We start from the raw sequence: 10,741 nt of genomic DNA on the forward strand, positions 1-10,741 counted from the left end.
TCTAAGTGATCACGTGATCCAAATCAACTAAACCATGTCCGATCATCACGTGAGATGGAGTAGTTTCATTGGTGAACATCGCTATGTTGATCATATCTACTATATGATTCACGCTCGACCTTTCGGTCTCCGTGTTCCGAGGCCATATTTGTATATGCTTGGCTCGTCAAGTATAACCTGTGTATTCCGCGTGTGCAACTGTTTTGCACCCGCTGTATTTGAACGTAGAGCCTATCACACCCGATCATCACGTGGTGTCTCAGCACGAAGAACTTTCGCAACGGTGCATACTCTGGGAGAACACTTCTTGATAATTAGTGAGAGATCATCTTATAATGCTACCGTCAATCAAAGCAAGATAAGATGCATAAAAGATAAACATCACATCCAATCAATATAAGTGATATGATATGGCCATCATCATCTTGTGCCCGTGATCTCCATCTCCGAAGCACCGTCATGATCACCATCGTCACCGGCGCGACACCTTGATCTCCATCGTAGCATCATTGTCGTCTCGCCAATCTCATGCTTCCACGACTATCGCTACCGCTTAGTGATAAAGTAAAGCATTACATCGCGATTGCATTGAATACAATAAAGCGACAACCATATGGCTCCTGCCAGTTGCCGATAACTCGGTTACAAAACATGATCATCTCATACAATAAAATTTAGCATCATGTCTTGACCATATCACATCACAACATGCCCTGCAAAAACAAGTTAGACGTCCTCTACTTTGTTGTTGCAAGTTTTACGTGGCTGCTACGGGCTTAAGCAAGAACCAATCTCACCTACGCATCAAAACCACAACGATAGTTTGTCAAGTTGATGCCGTTTTAACCTTCGCAAGGACCGGGCGTAGCCACACTTGGTTCAACTAAAGTTGGAGAAACAGTCATCCGCAAGCCACCTTTGTGCAAAGCACGTTGGGAGAACCGATCTCGCGTAAGCGTACGCGTAATGTCGGTCCGGGCCGCTTCATCCAACAATACGGCCGAACCAAAGTATGACATGCTGGTAGGCAGTATGACTTATATCGCCCACAACTCACTTGTGTTCTACTCGTGCATATAACATCAAACCATAAAACCTAGGCTCGGATGCCACTGTTGGGGAACGCAGTAATTTCAAAAAATTTCCTACGCACACGCAAAATCATGGTGATGCACAGCAACGAGAGGGGAGAGTGTTGTCTACGTACCCTCGTAGACTGCAACGGAAGCGTTGACGCAACGTAGAGGAAGTAGTCGTACGTCTTCCCGATCCGACCGATCCAAGCACCGTTACTCCGGCACCTCCGAGTTCTTAGCACACGTACAGCTCGATGATGCTCCTCGGGCTCCGATCCAGCAAAGCTTCGGGGATGAGTTCCGTCAGCACAACGGCGTGGTGACGATGATGATGTTCTACCGACGCAGGGCTTCACCTAAGCACTACAACGATATGATCGAGGTGGAATATGGTGGCAGGGGGCACCGCACATGGCTAAGGAACGATCACGTGGATCAACTTGTGTGTCCTAGCGTGCCCTCCTGCCCTCGTATATAAAGGAGCAAGGGGGAGGCCGGCCGGCCCTATGGGGCGCACCAAGGGGAGGGGGAGTCCTCCTCCTAGTGGGAGTAGGACTCCCCTTTCCTAGTCCAACTAGGAGACTTGAGGGGGAAGGAAAGAGAGGGAGAGGGAGAGGGAAAGGGGGGCCGCGCCCCCCCTCCTAGTCCAATTCGGACTTCCCATGAGGGGGGGCGCGCCACCTCTTGATCTGTTGCCCTCTCTCTCCCCTCAGGCCCAATAAGTCCCATTACTTCCCCGGGGGGTTCCGGTAACCCCTCCGGCACTCCGGTTTTATCCGAAATCACCCGGAACACTTCCGGTGTCCGAATATAGCCGTCCAATATATCAATCTTTATGTCTCGACCATTTCGAGACTCCTCGTCATGTCCGTGATCACATCCGGGACTCCGAACTAACTTCGGTACATCAAAATGCATAAACTCATAATAACTGTCATCGTAACGTTAAGCGTGCAGACCCTACGGTTCGAGAACAATGTAGACATGACTGAGACAAATCTCCGATCAATAACCAACAGCGGGACCTGGATGCCCATATTGACTCCTACATATTCTACGAAGATCTTTATCGGTCAGACCGCATAACAACATACGTTGTTCCCTTTGTCATCGGTATGTTACTTGCCCGAGATTCGATCGTCGGTATCCAATACCTAGTTCAATCTCGTTACCGGCAAGTCTCTTTACTCGTTCCGTAATGCATCATCTCGCAACTAACTCATTAGTTGCAATGCTTGCAAGCCTTATGTGATGTGCATTACCGAGAGGGCCCAGAGATACCTCTCCGACAATCGGAGTGACAAATCCTATTCTCGAAATACGCCAACCCAATATCTACCTTTGGAGACACCTGTAGAGCTCCTTTATAATCACCCAGTTACGTTGTGATGTTTGGTAGCACACAAAGTGTTCCTCCGGCAAACGGGAGTTGCATAATCTCATAGTCATAGGAACATGTATAAGTCATGAAGAAAGCAATAGCAACATACTAAACGATCGGGTGCTAAGCTAATGGAATGGGTCATGTCAATCAGATCATTCACCTAATGATGTGATCCCGTTAATCAAATAACAACTCTTTGTTCATGGTTAGGAAACATAACCATCTTTGATTAACGAGCTAGTCAAGTAGAGGCATACTAGTGACACTAAGTTTGTCTATGTAGTCACACATGTATTATGTTTCCGGTTAATACAATTCTAGCATGAATAATAAACATTTATCATGATATAAGGAAATAAATAATAACTTTATTATTGCCTCTAGGGCATATTTCCTTCATATAATGCTATAAGTTCGGGGTGCCGCACTTGTGATAGTGTTCGGACTTCTCACGCCGTGTTATGGGGTGATAGAGCCCCTAGCGTATTGGCCGTACCAAAGTGTACGGATGCTAAATGTCATGAATGAACATATATACATAAAAAGGAATGAATGGAGAATGCAATAATAGACTGAAGCTAAGCACTGTTTATTCGAAAAAGGTGCATTAGAAGTGGAACGATACAAGTAGTGCGATAAGCAAAAGGTTGGACTATTTGACATGTCCCCCTCCAGGAGCGGGCTACGGAATGGTATTTAAGACAGGTATTTTGCTCGTTATAGAGACCACCTGAGAGTTCCATGATGTGACGTAGCTTCTGGCCCTCCTGGTCCTTGCATCGAGTGTTCGACGATTATATTGCCGGACAGGGTTTCCATAGAATAAAGTCCTAGAAGAGAGAGAGAGAGAGAGAGAAAAAAGAAAAAAATAACAAAATACGAAGCCCGTGGTGCGGTTGAGCCGCGCTTTGGGGCGTGCCGTAGTCGTGCCCCTCCCATGTGCCCATGGTATTTTTAATGCGTAATTGTGTACGCGTGGCACATGTGCCGCCATTTGGACGGGGCTGGGGTAGGGGCCGTATTGCTATGCGAGCTCAGAACGTGCCAGGCGGTCCTGTTGCAGATTACTTCGGGCATGCTTGACGGTGTCCGAACGTCTGATCGCCGGACTGTTGAATTGCCTTGATAGGCTGCTTTGCACTTCTGCTGTGAGGGCCGCAGTGTGCTCCTCTGTTCGGAGCGAGCGCTCTGTATTTCCATTGACTGTGATGACCCCACGAGGTCCTGGCATCTTGAGCTTGAGGTACGCATAGTGCGGCACCGCATTGAATTTTGCAAATGCGGTTCGCCCGAGCAGTGCATGGTAGCCACTGCGGAACGGGACGATATCAAAGATTAATTCCTCACTCCGGAAATTATCCGGGGATCCGAAGACCACTTCCAGTGTGACTGAGCCCATGCAATGGGCCTCTACGCCTGGGATGACGCCTTTAAAGGTTGTTTTTGTGGGTTTAATCCTTGAGGGATCTATGCCCATTTTGCGCACCGTATCCTGGTAAAGCAGGTTTAGGCTGCTACCGCCGTCCATGAGGACTCGAGTGAGGTGAAATCCGTCAATGATTGGGTCTAGGACCAATGCGGCAAATCCGCCGTGGCGGATACTAGTGGGGTGGTCCTTGCGATCAAAAGTGATCGGACAGGAGGACCAGGGGTTGAACTTTGGGCGACCGGCTCCAACGCGTAGACGTCCCTTAACGCACGCTTCCGCTCCCTCTTGGGGATGTGAGTTGCGCATATCATGTTCACCGTCCGCACTTGTGGGGGGAAACCCTTCTGTCCTCTGTTGTTCGGCGGCCGGGGTTCCTCCTCATCGTCGCTATGTAGCCCCTTGTCTTTTTGTTCGGCATTTAATTTGCCAGCCTGCTTGAACACCCAACAATCCCTGTTGATGTGGTTGGCTGGCTTGTCGGGGGTGCCATGTATCTAACACGAGCGATCGAGTATACGGTCCAAACTGGACGGGCCCGGGGTGCTTCTTTTGAATGGATTTTTTCCGCCGACCGGGCTTAGAGCCTCTGAATGCGGCATTAACTGCCGTGTCCTCCGTATTGTCGCTGTTAATGCGGCGCTTGTGCTTGTTGCGACGTGACCTGCCATTGCTGTCCTTGGTATCCGAATTACCAGGGCTCTTTGACATATTATTGCTGCGAGCCAGCCAGCTGTCTTCTCCCGCACAAAAGCGGGTCATGAGTGTCGTCAGGGCTGCCATCGATTTCGGCTTTTCCTGTCCAAGGTGCCGGGCAAGCCATTCGTCGCAGATGTTATGTTTGAAGGCCGCTAGGGCCTCTGCATCCGAACAGTCGATGATTTGATTTTTCTTGGTTAGGAACCGTGTCCAGAACTGTCTGGCCGATTCCTCTGGCTGCTGAATTATGTGGCTCAGGTCATCGGCGTCTGGTGGTCGCACATAGATGCCCTGGAAGTTGTCGAGGAATGCGGCTTCCAGGTCTTCCCAACACCCAATGGATTCTGCTGGCAAGCTGTTGAGCCAATGCCGAGCTGGTCCTTTAAGCTTGAGTGGGAGGTATTTGATGGCGTGTAGATCGTCGCCACGGGCCATGTGGATATGAAGGAGATAGTCTTCAATCCATACCGCTGGATCTGTCGTACCATCGTATGATTCAATATTCACGGGTTTGAAACCCTCTGGGATTTGATGATCCATTACTTCATCTGTGAAGCATAGCGGGTGTGTGGCGCCTCTGTATTGGGCTATATCCCCACGTAGCTCGAATGAGCTTTGTCTATTGTGTTCGGCCTGGCCGGATTTACTTTTACTGTATCCGGCGTGACGACTATCGTCTCGTGTCATGGGGCGCCCACGCAATCCGTAGATCGATCTTGTTTGCTTTGCTTTGTCCTCCAATATATCTCGCAGGTCTAACGCGTTTCCCCGTGCCTTGGCGTTTTTTGAGCTACGCCGGGGTGCGGCTTGAGTTGTGGGCCGAGAGGCCTCTCTGTCGCGGCCGCGAGGTGGCCGGTCAGTCGCTGGGGATGTGGGTTTAGATGCTTCCTCCTCTAATCAGGGTAGCAACCTGCGCCTTGGGTAACTCTTGGAGGGGCGTTCGAGTTCATATTCCTTGGCCGCAAGGACTTCAGTCCATCTGTCGGCTAGCAAGTCTTGATCAGCTCTAAGCTGCTGCTGCTTTTTATTGAGGCTGCTCGCCGTGGCCATAAGCCTGCGCTTAAAGCGCTCTTGCTCGACGGGATCCTCAGGCACGACAAATTCGTCGTCGTCAAGGCTTGCCTCATCTTTGGAGGGAGGCATGTGATTATCATCCTCTTCCTCTCTATCTGCCGCTCTCTCAGGAGGGCTGGCTTCTCCATCCTCCTGTGGTGAATCTTGCTGGAGGGGGTTGTCTTCGGCACTGTCCGGAGTGTTATTATCTCCTATGCCGGAATCGCCGTTTTTGCTTTGGCGGGACTTAGAGCGGCGCCGCTGACACAGGCGCTTAGGCTGCTTCTTGGAGGGGTCATCCTCCACCGTTCCATCGCCATTGCCTTCTTTGGGTGTGTCCACCATATATATGTCAGATGACGAGGTGGCTTTCCAACGCCCTATAGGCGCTGGTTCCTGGTCGTCTCCTGCATCGTCGTCCATACCGTCGATGTCTTCGGAGTCGAAGTCGAGCATGTCGGTTAAATCATCGATAGTAGCTACAAAGTGGGTGCTGGGTGGGCGCCGAATTTCTTCGTCATCCGCATCCCAACCTTGCTGGACATAATCCGGCCAGGACTCTCCTGATAGGGAGAGAGATCTTAGCGAATTCAGTATGTCCCCGAAGGGTGAGTGCTGAAAGATATCCGTGGCGGTAAACTCCATGATCGGCGCCCAATCGGATTCGATCGGCAAGGGCGCAGACAGCTCGGAGTCCGGAGGGGAGTCCGGCGACCTGGAGTCACAGGCCTCATGAAGGGTATCCGGCTCGATCGCCGTTGAGGCTGAGGTCTCCATGGCGGGGCCCAACCACCTGTCCACGGATGGCGCGGTCGGCTCCGGATTGAAGGCCGGAGCAGTCGCAGGTGCAACTTCCTGGACATCGTCTAGCGGCAGAGCTAAATCATGCCCATCGGGACAGTGCGGCGCACTCGGCAAGGGCTCGAATCCGTCGAAGATCAAGTCTCCGCGGATATTGGCCGTATAGTTTAGGCTTCCAAATCTGACCTGATGGCCAGGGGCGTAGCTTTCAACCTGCTCCAGATGGCCAAGCGAATTGGCCCGCAGTGCAAAGCCGCCGAATACAAAAATCTGTCCGGGGAGAAAAGTCTCACCCTGGACTGCATCGCCAACGATGATCGAAGGAGCCATCAAGCCTGATGGTGACGACACAGAGGAACTCTCAATGAAAGCACCAATGTCGGTGTCAAAACCGGTGGATCTCGGGTAGGGGGTCCCGAACTGTGCGTCTAGGCGGATGGTAACAGGAGACAAGGGACACGATGTTTTTACCCAGGTTCGGGCCCTCTCGATGGAGGTAAAACCCTACTCCTTCTTGATTAATATTGATGATATGGGTAGTACAAGAGTAGATCTACCACGAGATCAGAGAGGCTAAACCCTAGAAGCTAGCCTATGGTATGATTGTATGTTGTCCTACGGACTAAAACCCTCCGGTTTATATAGACACCGAAGAGGGCTAGGGTTACACAGAGTCGGTTACAATGGGAGAAGATCTACATATCTGTATTGCCAAGCTTACCTTCCACACCAAGGAAAGTCCCATCCGGACACGGGACGAAGTCTTCAATCTTGTATCTTCATAGTCCAACAGGTCGGCCAAAGGTTATAGTCCGGCTATCTGGACACCCCCTAATTCAGGACTCCCTCACATACTTTCACTATTTTTCTTTTCCCTTTTCCAGGTTTCTTTTACATAGGCCTTCTTTGACGGCCTGATTATCGGTCCTGTCAAAGGATAAATATAACAGGATGGCAAGAAGCACAGACGTATAGGGGAAGATGCAGAGGTCAATTCAACGACCACTCTACCTGTTGTCAGGACCCACACGTAGCTCGCCTCTGTTCATGGCATGTTAAATGGCTGGTTGCTTATCGCATTATTTGTATAAATGCGCTTTAACGCATTAACCCAATTATAATGGAAACAGTTCGTGGCCCAAGCTTAAGAACCCCACATATTACCTCTACTCTCCTTTTGTTTTCCCTTTTCTCATTAATAACTTATCTTCTAGCACCCGTACAATTTGGTATGTTTCATATTTCACAGGGGCTCCCCAGCGCCCCATAATACGGCAACAAAGTCCAGACACTTTTCATAGTGTAAGTCGGCACCCCGAATTTAGCATTATATGCATTGGCTCCGAATCATGTCTTTGGTCAATAGTTGGGTTGCCCGGCTCCTGTGCTTGCTACCTTACGTTCCGCTATATCGGCTAAGGTAGTAAAGGGAGAACTACTGCGATTGTGCCCTGGTTTATCCAAAGGAGCACCTCAGTAGAGAAAGCCGAAAACTGACTGTCATGATGCAGCGAGAGCTGGTCAGCTGTTCGGAGGTTGCAAATCGTTGGAGATTTCTCCCGCATTATGCGAAGGATCGGTACTTCCTGATCAGATGCTCATAGCACTCTGGTTCGAAAACTAGGGGTTGCGCCTATGTTTTATTGTAAAACTCCTATGGCTAAGTGAGGGCGCTTAAGCCGCATAGTCTGATTGCCTGGTTCGTTGCGCTAAAAAACTCCTTCAAGGACCATACAATTGGAACAAGATTGTTTAGATTCCATCCCGAACACCCCCGTACTACCTACATGGGGGCAGAAGCCGACGACTGGCCAACCCTCAGATTCCATATAACACGGCCGCACAGGAGGAAAAAATTAAAACATAACAAGCATTATATTACAAACCGACTTTGTTTCATCATACAAGGCAAAGAAAACACGAATGTATTCATTCAAAAATAATGTCCTGCCCACACTACGTTGCCACAATGCGAGACCCTTGTAGGACATCCGCAAAATAGCGCTCGGGTGTGCAGTGCTCCTTGCCCTCTGGTGGCCCCCTGGCCAGCTCGACGGCGTTCATCTTCGCCCATCACATCTTGCAACGAGCGAAGGCCATGCGCGCACCTTCAATACAGGTCGATCGCTTGACGACGTCCAGCCGAGGACAAGCGTTCACCAGCTGCTTCATGAGTCCGAAGTAGCTGCCGGGCATAGCTTCGGCTGGCCATAGCCGGATTATCAAATCCTTCATGGCTAGTTCGGCAAACCTATGCAGCTCCACCAGCTGTTTCAGCTGATCGGTGAGGGGCACGGGATGCTCTGGCACAAGATACTGCGACCAGAACAATTTCTCCATGGAGCTCCCTTCCTTGGCTCAAAAGAACTCCGTGACATCGGACACACTTCGCGGCAGATCAGCAAAAGCCCATGGAGAACTCCAAATCCGGGTTAGCAAAAGATAATTCGTTTTCACATATTTGCTCTGCATACTGAATGCCTTACCCGCGGCGATCTTCCTGGCCTCCTAGATCTCTTGGAGGGCACCCCGACCCTCATTCCGGGCCATCTCTGTGCTCTGGCGAGCCTTGGCGAGTTCGGTCTCTCGATTCGACGCATCGCGCTCCAAGGTCTCGCACTTCCTCACCGCATCCTGGAGCTCCTGTTGGACCTCGCTGACCCAGGCCTTGAGCTTCTTACGGGCAGCCTGCTCCTTGACAGCCTTCCCCTCGGCTTCGCCCAGGGCCCTTTTCAGGGCCTCGACTTCGGTCGTCGCTCCTATACATATCATGAAACTTTGGTCAATATATATCACCTTACTCTTTTCGAATATTTCTTGGGTTATTACATACCTTGTTTCTCCCGGAGTTGCCGCTTCACCTGGCCGAGCTCCTCCTAGGCCTGCTCCAGCCTCCGCTTAAGTTTGGAGACTTCGGCAACATGTGAGGTTGTGGCCAGCAGCGACGCCTGCACATTCATTCCAGACAAATTTAGTTAGTTTCCCATAATAAAACATTGATCCTCTGTCCGGCTTTTCTTTTCGAACACCGGACAGTGTCTCAGGGGCTACTATCTATATGGGGATTTTCACTATTTGTGTCGCTTACCTCAAAACCCGTCAGAAGGCTGTTGCAGGCTTCGGTCAGCCCGCTCTTAGTGGACTGGACCCTCTCAATCACCGTACCCATAAGGATACGGTGCTCGTCCACAATGGAGGCACCTCGAAGCGCCTCCATCAGATTATCCGGTGCCCCTGGTTGGACAGGGGCCACCGATTGAATGGGCGCACCCCCCTCTTTCAAAGGAAGTTGCTCGCCAGATTCCGGAGCCGTATGGGTCTCCGTATCCACATTTGGCTGAGTGTCGAACTGAATACGGCCCTCCTCGCCAGTCTCCGTGGGGATTTGCTCCCCCGTGTGTCCAGCGGTAGAGGTTTCGCCCTCTGGCGCCCTCTTGACAGCGTCCGGGGCCTCTCCCCGGCCTGGAGCGGTCCTTCGGTAAAACACCTCGGTGTCGTCCATGGCCTTGGGAGAATGAGCGGTCGGTGGTGACATGTTTGCCATCTCCTTGGAGTCTAGCGAACCTCCTGACGAGGATCGCTGGAAGCTGTCGTGGGCCGGACTGAAATAACATACACAACTAACCGTGTTAGTACAATGAGGAAAAGAGGTTGGATATATGAATATGCATGAATCGTACTACTTACGATGCGGCCTGAGGCTTAGCGCGGGAGCGGCGCTCCAGACTACTGTCGACATCCCACACAGAGTTATCCGCAAGGGAGCCCTTCCTCTTCTTGGGCGTCCCCAACTCCAGATTCGTGGAGGCTAGCCTCTTCTCCCTCCCCTCATAATGGGGAGGGATCTCCTCCTCCTCCTCCTCCTCGTCGTCCTCAGGGATGGAGGAACGGGTCTCTTCGTCTTCGGACGTTATGTCCGAAGTACCTTTATGACGGGGGCCACCTTTGGCCCCCTTGGCCTTATTCTTGGCCTTCTTCTCCAGCGCCTTATAGGGCTCCGGCACCAGCATCTTCGCTAAACGCGGGATGACTGGTTCTTCAGGCAGCGGAGCCGGACACTGGATCCGCTTCACCCTCTCCATCCAGTCCTGAAGAAGGAATGATGATAAAAGCTCAGACATCACCCTTGAAACAAGCAAGTAGGGGATGCATTAAAAATAACATACCTCGCTGGCGAGGTGGTTAATATCGTGCCCGCGGTCCGAATCTGCGGCCGGCGTTTCTCATTGCCCTTAAAGAGCAACTTCCAGGCACCTTCGTGAGTGGTTTCGAAGAGCCTCCTCAGGGTATGGTGCTTCTTCG

Source organism: Triticum urartu, chromosome 1A, assembly GCF_056163025.1.
Source record: "Triticum urartu cultivar PI428250 chromosome 1A, HENAU_Tu73, whole genome shotgun sequence".
NCBI lineage: Eukaryota > Viridiplantae > Streptophyta > Magnoliopsida > Poales > Poaceae > Triticum > Triticum urartu.